Source organism: Lissotriton vulgaris, chromosome 4_1 (genome assembly GCF_964263255.1).
Source record: "Lissotriton vulgaris chromosome 4_1, aLisVul1.2, whole genome shotgun sequence".
Taxonomy (NCBI): domain Eukaryota; kingdom Metazoa; phylum Chordata; class Amphibia; order Caudata; family Salamandridae; genus Lissotriton; species Lissotriton vulgaris.
In genome coordinates, this window is record NC_141691.1 from 1,671,809,732 (window position 1) to 1,671,825,985 (window position 16,254).

Sequence of the window (16,254 nt, forward strand, 5' to 3'; positions counted from 1 at the left end):
GATAAACTGGTCACTGCTTTTGTGATCATACGTCTCCTCTATCGCCTTCTGGCACCTGACTGGCCTATTGGACACAAAAGATACGTCAGGCACAACACTCTTCCCAAAACACATAAATCACCTAACAGCTCCATGTAAGTGGCATACCAGGACAACAGGCGAGAGACGGTATAACTGGATACCGAATAAGATGCAGCACTCTACTGTAGAAGATAAAGTAAATAGGTTCACAAGGATAAAGCAAATAAGGTTTCCTCTTCTGTCAGAAACGGCGGTGTGTGGGAAGCAAGAACCACAACACTCCGCTCTGCACAAGAACACAAAAGAACTGATATTCAAATGACCCTTTCCTGCAGGGTTAGAATAGTTCAAAGCAACAGAGTCAATAGTTTATCGAATCAAAGTTTTACTCAGAGTTCCGCTGTCCATGCACAATCTGAGCTTAGCACGGTGACGCGTAGTTTCGACCACCACCGCGCCCCGCACGTCAAGACTTTCCCTTTTAAAAGTTCTCCTCCGTAGTTAACTTCACTCGGGGGAGGCTTTAGAACGGTAACGTGTGGCGAGATACCACAGCGCTCCGCTCTATCACTTGACTGAAAGAACGCGCGGCGAAGCAAGACGCTACCGCCCGCGAACGAGGATTCCAAAAGACAGATCCTACCTGGATCCGTTTCACGCTGGTACGAAACACCGGCTTCCTTTCCTCCAGTCTCTTCTCCGATCAGCCGCGGCATGCAGCGGCTCCCGACCTCTACAGACAACAATACGAATTACACGCAACAGGAAGCGTGTAAAAGCAGCATAAGTACTTCCCATACCGGGGAGTCTGGGAGTTGTAGTCCCACTCCGATTACAGTTTCACTTGTTCTGCTGCTTTGCACACTCCCCTTGTTTATCGTGCACAGACAATGCAGGCGCAAAGACCTGAGAACCTGACATTATGTCCTCCCTCCTAGCGCCTCCTAGGGCCAGGTCGCTGAGGGAACTTACGATGGCTTCAGGGGCGCGAAGATTCTGCACAGGCTCCCAGGAATCATCCTCCGCCGAATATCCTTTCCAGGAAACCAGATACCACAGAACCCCCCTCCTATATTTGGAATCCTTGAAACTCAGCACCACATATTCATAACCACCATCACAAAGCATAGGGGGAGGGGCACGCCTTCTGGCACCAAAAGCAGGTTTTAACAAATTACAATGGAACACAGGATGTATCCTCAGGGTACCTGGCAGCTTCAGCTTGTAGGCCACAGGATTGATTTGTTTTAAGATAACGTAGGGACCAATGTATCTGGGGTGAAAGATGCTGCGCAATTTGAAACGGATGTTCCTAGTGGAAAGCCATACCTTATCTCCAACCTTCTAGGAAGGACCTGCCCTCCGGTGCTTGTCCTCGTTCTTTTTATACTCGGTCTTAGCCTTCTGTAAATGAGCCCTGATCTTTTTGTGTACAGCCTGTATGTTCCGTATCTGTCTCAACACTGCAGGTTGATCAGCTACCCCCTCTGGGATGCTGATAGGAAGTATTCGGGCGTCGAAACCATATGTGGCACAGAAGGGTGATACCCCCAGCGAACTGTGCCAGGCGTTGTTGTACGCCACCTCGGCCATCCACAACAGGGAGACCCACGAGTCCTGGGCTTCGGCAGCATAGCATCTCAGGTACTTCTTCAGGGTTTGATTGAGCCTTTCCGTCTGCCCATCAGTCTGTGGGTGGAAACTAGTGGAAAGAGAAGACTGGATCTGCATGGCCTGGCACCAGGCCTTCCAGAACCTGGCGATGAATGGCGGGCCCCTGTCTGAGATTATGACTTCGGGCACCCCGTGCAAACGGATGATGTTGCTCAACAGCAGCGGTGCTGTTTGGCTGGCTGTGGGGAGATTCGTGCACGGAATGAAGTGTCCCATTTTAGTGAGATAGTCTATCACCACCAGGATTGCCGTTTTACCTTGATCCGGAGGAAGACCTGTGATGAAATCAAGGCTGATAGTTTGGCAAGGCCTTTTAGGTGTGAGCAGAGGCATCAGCAGCCCTTTCTTTTTTCCTGTCTCGTTCTTTGCACGGGCACACTCCTCGCATGCTCCAACCCATGTGCTTACATCACCCTTGAAGGTCTCCCACCAGAAATGTCGTTGTAGCAACTGTATTGTTTTGCTCACCCCAGAGTGACCTGCCAACAAAGTGTTATGACACCACTCGAAAGCCTTTTTCCTCAGGTCAGTATTGGGTAGGTACAATTTGCCATTCTGCATAGGTAGTCCTTGCTTTAAAATGCGGCCGCTTCCTAGTGTAGCCCACATCACCCATGCATCCGGAGACTTTGCTTGGCGGACCAAATCCAAAAAGGTGTTGGCCTGAACAACACAAACCACCTTCCCTGGATCTATAATCGCCTCTAGGGCTTTAACACCCGGGAGGTTGCCAGCTTGATTCTGTCTAGATAGGGTATCGGCTTTTCTGTTCTCTACCCCTGGTCTGTAGGTAATGATGAAGTCGTATTCCGAAAAGAATAACATCCACCTCATCTGTCTTTGTGTGAGGTTCCGGGCAGTTTTCATGTATTGAAGGTTCCTATGATCAGAGAACACTGTGACCGGGAAAGCAGCCCCCCAGAGATGTTGACGCCATTCCTGAAAGGCTTTCTTTATTGCTAGCAGCTCTTTCTCGGCTATAGTATAATTCGTTTCCGCGATGCTCAATTTCTTGGACATATAGGCTACTGGATGTAGCTGCCCTGTGGTTTGGTTCCTCTGTGATAGGATGGCCCCTATCGCTACATCTGACGCATCCGCTTCCACTATGAATGGATGTTCAGGTTTAGGATGGGCCAAGATCGGGGCAGTGGTAAAAGCTTGCTTCAGGAACACAAAGGCTCTTTCGGCTTCGTTAGACCAAAGAAAAGACACACCTTTTCTGAGTAATTTAGACAGGGGAGACGCTACCTGGGAGAACTGAGCAATGAACCTGCGATAATAGTTCGCGAATCCCAGGAAGCTCTGGACGTCTTTTACGCTGGACGGAACCGGCCAATCCTGGACTGCCTGAACCTTTCTCTCTGACATCTGCAGTCCAGAGGGGCTCAATATAACTCCCAGGAATTCCACCTCAGTCACACTGAATTCGCACTTGCTCAGCTTGCAAAAAAGTTTGTTCTCTCCCAACCTCTGTAGTACCTGAGACACATGGTGCCTGTGTATCTCAGCCCTGTCTGAGTAAATGAGTATGTCGTCTATGTAGACGACCGCACATACATCCACAAACTCCTTCAAGACATCGTTAAGGAAATACTGGAATGCCGCTGGGGCGTTACACAACCCAAACGGCATAACTGTATATTCATATAATCCATAACGAGTCTTGAAGGCAGTCTTCCACTCGTTCCCCTCTCTAACACGCACCAAATGGTACGCGCCCCTCAGGTCCAGACGGGTATAGATTTGGGCATCCCTTACTTGATCCAGTAGGACCGAAATGAGGGGTAACGGGTATTTATTCCGTACCTTGTTTTTGTTGAGCACTCTGTAGTCTACACAGGCTCTCAAGTCTCCATTTGCTTTTTTAATGAAAAACAAAGGAGAGGCTGCGGGGGATCTGGAGGGTCTGATGAACCCGATAGCAACATAATGATCCAGGTATTCTTTTAAATGCGCTGTCTCAGGTACGGAGAGTGCATACACACGACAGGAAGGTAGTGAGGCCCCCTCCACCAGATCTATGCGACAATCATAGATCCTATGTGGGGGCAGTTGTTCTGCTTGCGTTTCACTAAAAACATCCATGAAACGCCTGTATTCAGAGGGAAGAACCACATTTTTTTCCGCTGCAGTAGCCACCACTACCGGGAGAAGAAGGGCGGCGGCCTGTGATGACTTATCAGTGTTCAGATGCCCTTTGCATTCCTCTGACAAGAACCGGACCTCTTTAGTTTTCCAATTGATCATCGGGTTATGGTAGCTTAACCAAGGCATACCCAGAATGACCTCGTATTGCGGTGCCTCTATTATGTTGAGTGTTAGTTCCTCACTATGCAATCCCTCTTTTCCCTTGAAGGACAACACTACCACATCTGTCTGTTCAGTTATGAGTCCGGATTTCAAAGGTTTCCCATCTACAGCAAGTACCTCCTCAGGGGTTTCTCTAGTTACTCTGTCTAAAGCCAGTGTGGATACTAAACTGCTATCGATGAAGTTTCCTGTGGCCCCTGAATCAATCATGACTTTGACTTGATGTATCTGCAGTTGGCTCTCTAGACTCATGGGGAGAACGATATGTGTCTCCGAATCCTGCAGTGCCAGAACAGTCAGTGAAGGTATCTTTAATGGCTGAGACGCCTTGGATGGTTCCAGGGATTTCTCTGCCTCTGTTTCGGATGTACTCACAACCGAAACGGCTATTCTTTTACTCCTGTTCCATACTCCCGAGGTCTTAGGTTTGGTAGGGCACTCTTTTACATAATGCCCCTTTTTCCCGCAGTATAAGCACAACCCCAATGCTCTACGGTTCTCCTTTTCTTCTTTAGACAAAGGTGCTCGTACTGCTCCTATCTCCATGGGTTCTGAGCTAGCTTCAGAGGAAGACAACGCCTTTCGAGGATTAGCCTCAGACCCAAAAGACACCCTGTCCCACCTACTTCTTTCTCCACCTCTCTCGCTTAATCTACCATCCAACCGCAGGGTTAGATTAATCATATCCGTGCATGTAACAGGTTGAGGGTCTATCTGAGCAATGACATCTTTTAACCCATCTCTCAATCCTTGGTAAAAAAGCGACATCCTCTTCTCCTCTGGCCAAGACGTCTCTGCCACTAACCTGTTAAAATCTGTCAAATATGACACCAGATCCCTCCTACCCTGTCTAAGAGTGAGCAGTTCTCTGTCCGCACTGAACGTAGTAGCGCGTCTATCGAACACTCTTTTGAACTCCGCACGGAACGCAGCCCAATCAGACAATATAGCATCATTATTCCGTACCAGGGGCACCGCCCAATTGGCTGCGTCCCCGATCAAGTATGATATGGCAAAAGCAACCCTGGAGTGATGGTTTGGAAACGAGGCTGGTTTGCAAGAGAAATGCAACATGATCTGAGTCAAAAAGACCTGAGTTTTATTTGGATCTCCTGAGTACCTCTCAGGACTAGCCAAAGGAATGGGTGGTGGGACAGTAACCTGCACTTGCGAAGTGGACGCATCGAAGGGATTTCTAGTTAACCTATTCACCTTGTCTCTCAAATTAGCAGCCTCAGTTTTAGAGGCAGCCAATTCCTGCTGGACCAACAACAAGGCCTGTAAAACATCATCAAGCGAAGCCATTGCAAACACGATCGGATCGGGTGAAGCAGTATTTCGTGGGCGTGTAATTCTGTCCCGATTTGCTCCACAGGATACGATCGATGCTTACAATGTTCCACCTCCAAACGTCACAACGCCTCTTGTAGAAAAACACAGAGGGGTTGAGCCATTAGGTGAGGGATAAATAGAACCTGGAAGGGAAAGGGAAGGGCCAGCTGGGAAGGGATTTCCTGTAACGACAAAAACAAACCACTTAGATATATGTTCTTAAACACATGGCTACACTCATTATATCTCGCTAAAAGAACTCAGTATACCTTGTGATAAACTGGTCACTGCTTTTGTGATCATACGTCTCCTCTATCGCCTTCTGGCACCTGACTGGCCTATTGGACACAAAAGATACGTCAGGCACAACACACTTCCCAAAACCCATAAATCACCTAACAGCTACATCCATGTAAGTGGCATACCAGGACAACGGGCGAGAGACGGTATAACTGGATACCGAATTAGATGCAGCACTCTACTGTAGTAGATAAAGTAAATAGGTTCACAAGGATAAAGCAAATAAGGTTTCCTCTTCTGTCAGAAACGGCGGTGTGTGGGAAGCAAGAATCACAACACTCCGCTCTGCATAAGAACACAAAAGAACTGATATTCAAATGACCCTTTCCTGCAGGGTTAGAATAGTTCAAAGCAACAGAGTCAATAGTTTATCGAATCAAAGTTTTACTCAGAGTTCCGCTGTCCATGCACAATCTGAGCTTAGCACGGTGACGAGTAGTTTCGACCACCACCGCGCCCCGCACGTCAAAATACCCCTCGAGTCTTCCCTCAGCTGGTCAAATGTGCGCTAAAGACTTTCCCTTTTAAAAGTTCTCCTCCGTAGTTAACTTCACTCGGGGGAGGCTTTAGAACGGTAACACGTGGCGAGATACCACCGCGCTCCGCTCTATCACTTGACTGAAAGAACGCGCGGCGAAGCAAGACGCTACCGCCGGCGAACGAGGATTCCAAAAGACAGATCCTACCTGGATCCGTTTCACGCTGATACGAAACACCGGCTTCCTTTCCTCCAGTCTCTTCTCCAATCAGCCGCGGCATGCAGCGGCTCCCGACCTCTACAGACAACAATACGAATTACACGCAACAGGAAGCGTGTAAAAGCAGCATAAGTACTTCCCCTACCGGGGAGTCTGGGAGTTGTAGTCCCACTCCGATTACAGTTTCACTTGTTCTGCTGCTATGCACACTCCCCTTGTTTATCGTGCACAGACAATGCAGGCGCAAAGACCTGAGAACCTGACACTCTGTTAGAGATCACCCGAGATAGCTGGGAAAGGGAGGGGGCTCAGGATGCCCAAGAACTATTGGAGTATTCACAACAACTCAAAGCTCGGTTACATAAGTTATGAACCCGCTCATATGAAACCCTTGAGAAGGCTCAAGTTAAACAGAAAACATTCTACGACAAAGGAAAAAATTGGAGAGAACTGGCCATAGGTGACCGGGCCCTTGTTCTCTTAACTACATCCACTCACAAACTCCGTAAGGAGTGGCAGGGACCCTTCCCAGTGCTCCGGAAAATAGGAAAAACCACCTATGTACTAAGGCTTTCCCCCTCAAAAACCCAAATATACCATATCAACATCTTAAAAAAATGGTTGGGTCCACCTCCACATTCATCTGAGTCAGTGTCTACAGCCACCGCAGTCCCACATACAGTAGACCAAGCGGTTCTAAACCCTGATCTTACTGAAGGCATGAAGAAAGAAGTACTAGATGTCCTTCTGAAACATCACTCCATTTTTTCAGATCAACCTGGTAGGACGACGTTAGCAGTACATTCTATCCCCACCCCTGACGGTGTTACCATAAAACAAAAGCCCTATCGCCTCCCAGAGGCTCGAAGGATGTTGTTAAAAACAGAAATAGAGAAAATGCTGGAAGCAGGCATCATAGTGCCCTCTAAAAGCAATTGGTCATCCCCAGTAGTCTTAGTACCAAAACCAGAAGGGAGTACTAGGTTTTCTATAGACTTCCGTGCTGTCAATAACGTCTCCAAACAAGATGGGTACCCTTTACCAAGAGTGGATGAACTTATAGAGCGCCTTGAGGAGGCTCAATATATAACAACTATTGACCTCACCAAGGGGTATTGGCAAGTGTCCCTTCTTCACCGAGATCAGGAGAAGACCGCCTTTTCAACACCTGAAGGACTATTCCATTTTACGGCACTTCCCTTCGGCCTGCACGGGGCTCCGGCGACATTTCAACGTCTCATGGATACCTTCCTAGCCCCCTATACACAGTTTGCCGCCGCCTACTTGGACGAGATTGTCGTCCACAGTCCCATTTGGGAAGCTCACCTTCAACACCTGGAACTACTAGGAGCTTTACAAAAGGCGGGATTACATATAAATTCAAAAAAATCACGAATTGCATTTACCCAGGTCAAATATCAAGGTTAATGTCTTGGGAGAAGGTCATCTATTTCCCCAGCAGGAAAAGGTAAGAGCCATCCAGTCACAGGTCTTTCCGGCCAATAGAACGGATCTTAGGGCCTTCCTGGTACTGGTGCGCTATTACCGCTGTTTCATTCCCCACTTTGCTACCATCTCTGCTCCCCTAATTGACATGCTACAGAAAACAGCAACTTCCCTACACTTTAAAAAACCCTCCCCTCAGGCTTGCACAGCTTTTAAAAAACGTAAGGACATTCTATCCTCCGCTCCCGTCTTAATGGCCTCAGACTTCGAGAAGCCATTCTTCTTGCAAACCGATACCTCAGGTGTAGGCTTAGGGGCTGTACTATCTCAACTGGACAAAGAGGGCAGGTAAATACCCATCCTGTATTTAAGTAGGAAATTATTCCCTAGAGAAGTAGTGTACCCAACAATTGAAAAGGAATGCCTGGCAGTCAAGTGGAGTATTGACAAACTCCGTTACTACCTAGAGGGCTGTCATTTCACTGTTTACTGACCATGCCCCTTTGACTTGGCTGCAACAGAACAAAGGTCGACATGATCGTGTATTGCGCTGGTTTCTTTCACTCTAGCCTTATGACTTTGAAGTACGTTATAGAAAGGGGACAGACCAAACTAATTCTCATTTCTTCTCCCGTTATCCACTTTCCCCCGAACAGGAAAAGCTAGGGGGGAGATTTGTCACGGGGTCACTGAGACATCTATAATATCCCCCGCGAAGTATCCTCTATAGGACTGGTTCGGGCCCTTTAAGGGAAGCCTGGACTTCCTCTGCATAGAACCCCCCCCCTGACGTCAGAATTTGTCGCCCTATCATCGCTGGCGTTCACAGAAAAAAGGGTGGACACGGAAGACGCGGAGTTGTTGGCATTCCGAAGCAACATCAAGCTGAGGGGAGGAAGCCGACCGGAGGAGAAAAGGACCAAAGACGCCGAGCGGGAAGAGAGGCCAGGAGAAGCAGGGACAAGGAGAGCAGGCAACGGAACCACTGAATGAGAGGAAATCCCAAAGGCACCACCGAAGGAGAAGCCAGGAGGCCACCATCCACACGCTTCGCCAAGCCACCCTCTAGGAGACACTTGGCTTAGCAAGGTACGGGCCGATTCAGGGATCTCCTACATTTTAAAAGGGGGGGAACCGGGTAAAGGAGGGTGAGGGAGGGATCGTCGTTTCGGGGCAACGGTTTACTTTGAGCACTATTCCAACACCCCTCAGGTTAGTGTAATTTGGTTTGTTAGTTGGTGACTGTTTTCTTCTTCCTCACGTACGTTACCCGCACACCCTGCCGCATAACCAGCGTATTATTAGAGCAGTGAGCTTACTGCCACCTTTTCTTTTATTCCACACGGGCGAGACGTTGACGAATGAAGGAGCCCGCCCAGCCTTGAAAGACTCCTGAAGACAAAGCTGGAAGAACAATCCCCGACCAGGACTGAGTTAAAACCCATATTGTTAACTTCAAATAAACCTTGGTTGTATCACCATCTACCTATTGGCTCCTTCCCTCCTTGTACTACCATAAGGTTACAGGAAGTCAAATTTTTCATAAGTATTTTAGAAAAGTTACTTTTAGAAAGTTGCCTTTTTCCTCCCTAAAACCTCTGGCTTCCAATTGCAAGAGCTCCAACCTTTGCCTGGCAACTGACTAGCCCCCTTGATGAGGTGTGAAAACTGCTCCCAGAACAGGACAAAGACCTTGGGTGTGAGGAGGTGTTTCTCTTCCTCTAGTAGGATGAACTTCTGGACTGTACCCAGGAACTTGATTAACTTCCATCACAGGCATATGTTACCTGCCACCTGGATAGGGACCTCCTTTGTTCCTCCAGTCAGGCATGGATCAATCCCAGGGGATGCCCCCAGAACTGGTTTAGAGTGACCTCAAATGAGGGGTTGTATTTTTCCCTGGCTACACCTCTGGGGTGTGCACATAAGCTCTACACAGGGAAAGTAGGGTACTGCTACCTTGGTTTTGCGTAAAGGGCGGGCACAGTGGAATTGTTTGCAGAAGGGCATGCAGGAAATGCTGCAAAAGATGGGTACCGTAACCATTGGGATCTTTTACACCATTTGTTAGGGAGGAGTCAGGAGTCACCCTACACACAGGCTGATACCAGGCTTAAATGTTGCATGACAAAAAATGGGTGAGGGGGGACAAGGGGCTGTATCTAGGTCCAATGACTTGTGCTCCTTAAAAGTAGAATTGTTATACGGAGGATTCACAGTTCCTACTAAAAATGTGATAGAAAGAGGGATAGAAAGTTGTTCCCTTAATATAATGATAAAGGACAGTATGTCCTTGTCTTGGTGCCATCACACACCCCGAAGGATGTCATGCTTCGTCATTGGGCGGTGCTCCTCGTCGGGCCGGTGGTGCAATGCCCTATGGTTCCCCTGAATGGTCACTTTTTGTGAGATCTTTTGAGTGATAAAGCTGTAAAGGAGTGTGCGGGTCTGAGTTGGAGTGGTGTCCTGCGCAGTGTTAAAAGATGGCTGGAGGGGGGAGAAGTAGGTTTAATGAGGAATAACCCCTCTGTCATCAATAAAAAAACAAAAGGTTGTGCTGCGCAAGGGCGATAAGGCCCCCGGTAGCTAGACAGGTGTCAAGTCCATTATGAACAGGTGAAAGGTAGACATGTTTTGTGCAGTAAAGTGGTCTTAAGGAGGAGATCCTGTGCGCTTCTTCAGGACCAAGGTAGAAAGTGAGGTGAGTGCTAGACAGAATTTAGGGAGCAAGCTGAGTGAGGGTGAGGACCGTACATACAGTTACGATGGGTAAAGCAGGTATATTAACCCACCCAACCTCTCACTGCATGTTTATTGCATGCTGCTTTTTTCTTTTATTACAATAATGATTGTTTTTTTTAACTGTGCTTTTATCATCTGTTTGTACTAAAGAAAGCTCCTTTTCCTAAATCATTCAATCAGGTGTCTTGTAAAGTGCAATCACTCACCCATAAGGGCCTCAAGGCGCTGGAGCGGGGGGGGAGGCTGCTGATCAGTCAAAGCACTGTGGTTCAGTCGAACAGCCAGGTCTTGAGGTCCTTTCTGAATTGAGCCAGTGACTGTGATTGCCTGAGGTGGAGAGGCAGGGCGTTCCAGGTCTTTGCTGCAAGGTAGGAGAAGGATCTTCCTCCGGCGTGGTCTTGCGGATTCATTGGAGCATGGCCAGGGCGAGTTGGTTGGATCCTAGGCCTCTGGTGGGTGCTTGGAATGCGAGCCGGTGGTTGAGTTACGCAGGTTCCATGTTGCGTAGGGCTTTGTAGGTGTGTGTGAGGAGTTGGAAGGTGATTCTTTTGTTGACTAAGTATGGGCGGAAAATCCGTTACGCTCGCGGATTTTGCGGATTTTCAGTAAATTCGCAATCCGCAAAATGTGCAAATTTCCCGCAAAACCCGCAAATTCGCACGCAGCGGAATTTTTTTTTCTTGGTGATACAATTTTGCGGTGCGCGGCGTTTATCATCGTTTGCCGAGTTATTTTTCTTGATATTTTGCGAGTGCTGCGCCATTTTGGATCTTGCTGCGGGATCCCGCGGGAATTTGGCAAGCGCGATTAAGTAATCGCGGCTTGCCAACTTTTACAGCGAGCGTTTGTCAACGCGAGTACGCCGTGATCACGTATCGCGGTACTTCGCAATTGCGAGCTTTGAGATGCGGCGAGCAGCAACAATCTCGCACACGCGAAAATATAAAATTTGCAATTCTGCACAAGAAATCCACCAGCAAGCAGCATAAACCTTCTTGAAATGATTTTTATCTGAATAACTCCTTAGGTTGACATTTGCCTGCACTTTTTTTGCGAGGAGTCCATTTTGGGGAGGGGGGGGGGGGGTGGGAGGAAGGAAGTGCCCCACAGTCTTCAACTTCCTGTTCCTGTCCAGCAGGCTCCTCCCAGTGCTTTGTCCATCTCCTGGTCACTTTTCATTTGGATCTGGAGCTGGAAGGATTACTTTTTGTGGATGCTGCTGGATATTTGGATTTGAGGCATTTTTGACTTTCTTTGGATCACTTTTGGATTAGAAATTTCACAAGTAAGTTTGTTTGGGGCATTACAGTTGCTGCAAGTACAATTTTGGAATTTTCGATTTTTGGGCTGTTTTGGGGCCTTTTGCCCAGGGGTACTCAGTGGTGGGTGCACTGAGTCTTTCTGTGGGGTGTTTTGAATTTAAACATCATGGAGGGGCTGGGTGGCTTGGGATTGTGCTGATTTTTCTGTGATTTTCGTTTTTTTGGCCTGTTGTGGCCTTTTCACCCGGGGTAGTGAGTGGTGCATGTGCCTAGTCTTTCTGTGGGTTGTCTTGAATTTAAACATCATGGAGGGGCTGGATCATGGCATGGGATTGTGCTGATTTTTCTGTGATTTTCGTTTTTTGGGCCTTTTGTGGATGGACAGGCCATGTGGTTGGGGGCCATTTTTGAGTGCTGCTACAGGCCCTGGCCATGTGCTGTGATGGAGGGGGCCATTTTGAATGTAGGGAGTGTTCTCAGGCCTGCACCCATTTTGCCTAGCTTTCATCCATTATGCCCAGGGCCCAGGGGTAGTGAGTGGTGCATGTGCATAGTCTTTCTGTGGGTTGTCTTGAATTTAAACATCATGGCATGGGATTGTGGTGATTTTTCTGTGATTTTCGTTTTTTGAACCTGTTGTGGATGGACAGGCCATGTGGTTGGGGGCCATTTTGAGTGCTGCTACAGGCCCTGGCCATGTGCTGTGATGGAGGGGGCCATTTTGAATGTAGGGAGTGTTCTCAGGCCTGCACCCATTTTGCCTAGCTTTCATCCATTATGCCCAGGGCCCAGGGGTAGTGAGTGGGGCATGTGCCTAGTCTTTCTGTGGGTTGTCTTGAATTTAAACATCATGGCATGGGATTGTGGTGATTTTTCTGTGATTTTCGTTTTTTGGGCCTGTTGTGGATGGACACGCCATGTGGTTGGGGGCCATTTTGAGTGCTGCTACAGGCCCTGGCCATGTGCTGTGATGGAGGGGGCCATTTTGAATGTAGGGAGTGTTCTCATTACTGCACCCATTTTGCCTAGCTTTCATCCATTATGCCCAGGGCCCAGGGGTAGTGAGTGGTGCATGTGCCTAGTCTTTCTGTGGGTTGTCTTGAATTTAAACATCATGGCATGGGATTGTGGTGATTTTTCTGTGATTTTCGTTTTTTGGGCCTGTTGTGGATGGACAAGCCATGTGGTTGGGGGCCATTTTGAGTGCTGCTACAGGCCCTGGCCATGTGCTGTGATGGAGGGGGCCATTTTGAATGTAGGGAGTGTTCTCAGGCCTGCACCCATTTTGCCTAGCTTTCATCCATTATGCCCAGGGCCCAGTGGTAGTGAGTGGTGCATGTGCCTAGTCTTTCTGTGGGTTGTCTTGAATGTAAACATCATGGCATGGGATTGTGGTGATTTTTCTGTGATTTTCGTTTTTTGGGCCTGTTGTGGATGGACAGGCCATGTGGTTGGGGGCCATTTTGAGTGCTGCTACAGGCCCTGGCCATGTGCTGTGATGGAGGGGGCCATTTTGAATGTAGGGAGTGTTCTCAGGCCTGCACCCATTTTGCCTAGCTTTCATCCATTATGCCCAGGGCCCAGGGGTAGTGAGTGGTGCATGTGCCTAGTCTTTCTGTGGGTTGTCTTGAATTTAAACATCATGGCATGAGATTGTGCTGATTTTTCTGTGATTTTCGTTTTTTGGGCCTGTTGTGGATGGACAGGCCATGTGGTTAGGGGCCATTTTGAGTGCTGCTACAGGCCCTGGCCATGTGCTGTGATGGAGGGGGCCATTTTGAATGTAGGGAGTGTTCTCAGGCCTGCACCCATTTTACCTAGCTTTCATCCATTATGCCCAGGGCCCAGGGGTAGTGAGTGGTGCATGTGCCTAGTCTTTCTGTGGGTTGTCTTGAATTTAAACATCATGGCATGGGATTGTGCTGATTTTTCTGTGATTTTCGTTTTTTGGGCCTGTTGTGGATGGACAGGCCATGTGGTTGGGGGCCATTTTGAGTGCTGCTACAGGCCCTGGCCATGTGCTGTGATGGAGGGGGCCATTTTGAATGCAGGGAGTGTTCTCAGGCCTGCACACATTTTGCCTAGCTTTCATCCATTATGCCCAGGGCCCAGGGGTAGTGAGTGGTGCATGTGCCTAGTCTTTCTGTGGGTTGTCTTGAATGTAAACATCATGGCATGGGATTGTGGTGATTTTTCTGTGATTTTCGTTTTTTGGGCCTGTTGTGGATGGACAGGCCATGCGGTTGGGGGCCATTTTGAGTGCTGCTACAGGCCCTAACCATGTGCTGTGATGGAGGGGGCCATTTTGAATGTAGGGAGTGTTCTCAGGCCTGCACCCATTTTGCCTAGCTTTCATCCATTATGCCCAGGGCCCAGGGGTAGTGAGTGGTGCATGTGCCTAGTCTTTCTGTGGGTTGTCTTGAATTTAAACATCATGGCATGGGATTGTGCTGATTTTTCTGTGATTTTCGTTTTTTGGGCCTGTTGTGGATGGACAGGCCATGTGGTTGGGGGCCATTTTGAGTGCTGCTACAGGCCCTGGCCATGTGCTGTGATGGAGGGGGCCATTTTGAATGCAGGCAGTGTTCTCAGGCCTGTACCCATTTTGCCTAGCTTTCATCCATTATGCCCAGGGCCCAGGGGTAGCGAGTGGTGCATGTGCCTAGTCTTTCTGTGGGTTGTCTTGAATTTAAACATCATGGCATGGGATTGTGCTGATTTTTCTGTGATTTTCGTTTTTTGGGCCTGTTGTTGTGGCCTTTTCACCAGGGGTAGTGACTAGTGAGTGTTGCATGTGCCTAGTCTTTCTGTGGGGTGTCTTGAATTTAAGCATCATAGAGGGCATGGGATTGTGCTGATTTTTCTGGGGTTTTTTTGATTTTTTTTTGGGGTGTATAACTGAACTGATGTTCCTCTGTCTTCCATTGCTTTTAGGTGCACAAGACTCAAGAGAACCACCAGTGCCAGGAAGAAGTCCTGCAGCGGTGTGTGTGTGCAGCATAACGTCACGCGACGTCATGTCTGGCCTCAGACAACTCTACAATTCGTGCAACTGCGGCCTGCTGTCTGACCTGCTCTGAAGAAGATGGCCCCAAAAAAAGGTCTCCGTAGCTCCTCTAGCAAGAAAGTTGCTAGTAAGGAGCAGAAGAAGCAAATTACCAAGGAGGCTGGTGAGCCGGCCGCCGCGTTTTTTGGGAGCAAAAAAAAAAGTACGCCTGCAGCAGCAGCAGGATCTGCTGGGGACCAAGCTGGGAGCAGCACCCCCGCTCCATTGGGTTCAGTGCCTCCACCACCACGCCAACTTAAGTCAAAGCCCTTGAGTGCTTCAGAGGCAGTCAGTGTACTTCTCCAATCACCATCGACCAGTGATGTTGGCTCATGGCAAGAAAGTAGCAGCAATGTCCCTGAATCAACACAGGTTGTTGTAACTCATCTGACAAGTGTTGAACAACCACAGCCGCAACAACAACACCATGTGCAAGTACAAGCCCAAGTACATGTGGAAGGAGAGGCAGCGCAAGGAGATGCGCAAGCAGAGGTGCATGGAGGGTCACAAGTGCCCACAATAGTTGTTCCTCCCGAAGTAGGGGCACATCAGGAAATCGACAATCAAGCCGAGGTATCATTGGAAGCCACTCCTCCTGATGATCATTCATTGTCTTCCACATCCCTAGCAAGGAAAATATCAAGGTTGGTGTCTACATCTTCTTCAAGCCCACCTCCTTCTGATGATCCCATTCTGGACGAAGATTGGGAACCATCATCACGGCAGTCTGAGAGTGAGGCACACCATGATCTGACAAAGGTACCTAAGCGTAAAAGGAAGGCCGTCGAAAAACTCATAGCTATGGAGTGTGATGAGGCTCAACAAGAAGTGACGGATACTGCTGCTGGTGAAGCCTCTCACGATGAAGACGAGCCAGTCATCATAAAGGTCACTGCAGCCCCAGCGGGCATGCAGAAAAGAGACATTTTGACCCTATCCCGAGAAGCTGCTGAGCGTGATGATGATGTCGACGAGGAGGCAATGGAAATGGAAACACAACAATCATTAGATTTGGAGTTAACTAGTACACCAACACCTACCGCTTCCATATTTCTTTCTCGCATGAAGGGACCTCCATCCACCTCGACCTCAATTCGTGGTGGTGAAAGTGCAAAACGTACTAAAGTTCGGCAATCCACATCCTCCACTTCATCTGGCATTAGCAGCAGGACCACCTGTCAGGTCCCGGTGTCCTCAGGATCGTGCGATGCTATAAAGGGGTCCACCTCTCGACAGCTCCTGGGTCTGAATGAAAACAGACTCACAGAAGTGGTCAAGCGAGGGATATCAGGTAGGGTAGGAAGGGAGCAGCAGGGAGAGGAAGCTGAAACGAGAACAAGGCACTATGAGCAAATGTCACACTCAACCGATATTACGAACAAGTAAATAACACAGTGTAAACCTCAGTTTTACATTTCTA